This window comes from Marmota monax, unplaced genomic scaffold (assembly GCF_021218885.2).
Source record: "Marmota monax isolate L192 unplaced genomic scaffold, Marmota_monax_Labrador192_F-V1.1 WCK01_AAM20220418_F8-fsc00020, whole genome shotgun sequence".
Taxonomy (NCBI): Eukaryota; Metazoa; Chordata; class Mammalia; order Rodentia; family Sciuridae; genus Marmota; species Marmota monax.
Window position 1 is genome coordinate 2,847,645 of NW_026692912.1, and position 3,660 is coordinate 2,851,304.

General features: G+C 43.6%; 1 non-coding gene across 1 annotated transcript; it reads left to right on the top strand.

Moving 5' to 3' along the window:
* Positions 1 to 668: 668 nt before the first annotated feature.
* Positions 669 to 741, top strand: Trnav-aac (transfer RNA valine (anticodon AAC)). The gene has a single exon. It is a non-coding gene; the product is annotated as a tRNA-Val (tRNA).
* The last annotated feature ends 2,919 nt before the right edge of the window (positions 742 to 3,660 follow it).

A 3,660-nucleotide genomic window follows, 5' to 3' on the forward strand; every position in this document is an offset into this window, starting at 1 on the left:
GTGTGACTCTACTTTGTGTAGACCAGAGACATGAAAAATTGTTCTGTATATGTGTACTATGAATTGAAATGCATTCTGATGTTACATATAGCAAATTAGAATAATTTTAAAAAAACACCTTAAAATGAATGTAAGTGTAAATAAGATTTCATGTATCCTGCAAGTTCAAGTCCAGGATAACCTACCTTCAGGTGCAGCTGGATTCAGGGATTCTCTTTAGCCCTAAGCTCAGTGCTCTTCCCAGTGGCTCCTTCCTGCAGAGGGATCTGGCCACCAAGCTCCAGAATCACGTTTTCCAGCTGATTAACTCCCAAAGGGGTCCCTTTGTCTCTTTTTTCTCCTTTTCTTCTCTTTTCCTTCTTTCTCTTTATTTCTTTCTATTCTTTTCCTTCCTTCTTTATTTCTCTCTTTCATTCTTTCTTTTCTCTCTCTCTCTTTTTTTCATGTGGTATGTGGGATTGAACCCTGGGTGTCCTACCATGAAGCTACATTCCCAGCCATTTTAATTTGAGACAGGGTTTCACAAAGTTGCTGTGGCTGGTCTCCAGTGAGTGTTCCTTCTGCCTTACCCTCCTGAGTAGCTGGGATTATAGGCACAAATTGCTGCGTTCTGCCCAAAGCCCATCTGCTGACTTTGATCAGCCTTGCTTAGATCACACAAGCAGGGCTGGGGATGTAGCTCAGTGGCAGAGCATTTGCCTAACATGCAGGGGGCCCTGGGTTTGATCCCCAGCACCACAAAAGGATGGGGGAGGGGAGGAAGATTAGATCACCCAACTATACCTGAACCAATGTGATATGGTTCAGAGGCATAAAGCCCTGAGATTGGCTAAGATTCTGGAGTCATATGACCAGTCTGTGATCAGGTAGGGAATGTTGGTAGACGTGGAGATTGGCAGCTTTGGGAAGGGAAGATGACCTTTCCCCAGAGGCCGTGAGGATGCTAGAAACAAAGGGAGTCCACCTCTAGGGTCCCAGAGAAAGGGCTACTTGTTCTCCATTCGTCCTTAGTTCTCCCTGTGACTTAGTGCTAGTCTTAGATTGTTTCAAAAGTCATCAGAGGACTCTGTTGACTTAGAAACGCAGATAGCTTCTAAGCCAAGTACATGGCAGAAGAAGGGACGAGCTGCTGCTGAGCCCTGTGAGTCCGGACTACAAGCAGGCGCCCCAGGCTATGTCTGTGACTTTGACTCAGAACAGATGGGATGCAGGACAAAATTTCACTCCACCAGCTGGGTGTCACATGGACGTCCCTTGTTCTACCTGTTTTTAGATCCATGGCGTACACAGCAGGACACAATGGTGTGAGTGGAGTTTTCTTTCTCTATTTTAAATGCTCAGTTTCATCCCCTCCAATGCCCAGATCTTTCTAAAGAAGAAAACAGTCAAACACCACAAACCCACCTAACGTCCCTAACGTCATATGGGTAGTTTTTGATTCTGCAAGCTCTAAACCTGCTTTTTCTCCATGGGCACTTGGTACCATGCTGGGTTGAATTTGGGGAGGTCAGGGCTTGTCTCTGCAGGCTGGTGAGGAAACGCTATTTAATTTCTGCCTCCAGCTTGTCTGTCCTTTGTGGCCGTAGGAACCATGGTGTTCCCTCCGAGCTTTTCCCCAGTAGTTATTTCATTTGTTTCACACATACTGTTGAACACCTGTTTTGCGTAACCGTCTGTGTGGGGAGACATGTGTAAGCCAGATGTGAGCTGTGCTCCAGCACCTCACTGTGCTGCTTCAGGTGCTCCTACCAGTGTGGAGGGGGCTTCCGACACCTCTTTCCTCAAGAGTCCTGAAGGGAGGCTGAGGAGGGGCGTGGCTTCACCCATCTTGGAGCCAATGGCTCACAACATCCTCCTGCAATCTTCTTATTTTTAAGGTTGGTTCTGCGACATGGCTGGCCTCCAGTTGCGGATTCTCTGCTTTCCCTTTGCCCAGCCTTGCTGGCCCCAGTTTCTTCCCTCTCCTATTCCCACGTGTTCAGCTCTCTCTCTCTTATGAAGTCAAACAATGTATCTCTGCTTCAGCTTTTACCTCAGTGCTTAGAAGACTAAAGGAATCCCCAGTTTCCGGGCTCTCCATCTTTACAAAACAACACTATTGCTTCTGGGACTGCAAATTGGCACAACCACTCTGGAAAGTAGTATGGAGATTTCTCAGAAAACTTGGAATGGGACCACCATTTGACCCATTCATTCCACTCCTCGGTATATACACAAAGGACTTAAAATTAGTATACTACAAGGACGCAGCCACTTCAATGTTTATAGCAACACAATATAGCTAAGCTATGGAACCAACCTAGGTGCCCTTCAGATGGATGGATAAAGAAAACATGGTATATATACATAATGGAATACTACGCCATCATAAAGAAGAATGAAATTGTGGCATTTGCCAGTAAATGGATAGATCTGGAGACTAACATGTTAAGTGAAACAAGCCAATCTCAAAAAGCCAAAGATCCAATGTTCTCTCTGATATGTGGATGCTAACACACAAGGCAAGGAGTAGAGGTTTACTGGATTAGATCAAGGGGAATGAAGGGAAGGGAGGGAGGGTAGGAATGTAGAATGAATAGGACATAACTTTCCTATGCTCATATATGAATACGTGACCAGTGTAACTCCACAACATGTGCAACCACAAACATGGGAAGTTATGCTCCATGTATGCATAATATGTCAGAATAACTCTGCTGTCATGTATATCTAAAAAGAACAAGTAAAAACAAAACAAAGCAACTGTGTTAGTTATCAGGCCACATTTAGCAGCCAAAGCCAGAGCATCATTTCTTAAATGGGAACTGGGAATATCCCACTTAGGGTGCTTGTTAAGATTCTTTTTTTAAAATATTTATCTTAAAAAATTAAATATTTATCTTTTATTTTTAGGTAGACACAATATCTTTATTTTTTATTTTTATGTGGTGCTGAGGATCGAACCCAGTGCTCTACTACTGATCCACAACCCCAGCTCATACATTTTATTTATTTATTTATTTATATTTATTTTTATGTGATGCTGAGGATCAAACCCAGGGCCTCACATATTTGAGGTGAGCACTCTATCACTGAGCCACAACCCCAGCCCTTGTTAAGATTCTTACAATGAATGGAAGAGCATTCTGCTGTCCTGTATGACTTAATAGAACAAATAAATAAATTAAAAAAGAAAAAGAATGAAGATTCCCAGAATCTATCCCAGATAAATAGAATCTCCTTGGAGGAGAGGGAGTGGTTCTCAACTCTGTCTTCATGCAGGATTCTCCAGGAGACCTTTTTCTTTTTTTCTTCTCTTTTAGTGGCCCTGGAGTGGTTGAAATGTTCAGATTTCTAATCATTCAAGTAGAAGCACCTGCGTTTTTCACAAGCATCTCAGGTGACTCATACGCAGCTAATGTTTGGGTTATGGGAATCCAGAGGGGGGAAAACATCTCCTATTGGGCTAACAGGAGGTGGCGTGAGAAAAAGGCTTTCTAGAGGAGGTGGCTGGTATTTAAGGTGGACCTAAGAGAATGGGTGTGGGCCCCAAGGGGAGCCTGGCCGGTGGAGATCACTCCATGTTTAAACACTTCATTATTTAAAAAAGAGCTAATGGTAGACCAGCCCTGAACGTGGATTCAAGTCTAAAATGGCATGGTTGTTTGCAGGAAAGCCTTT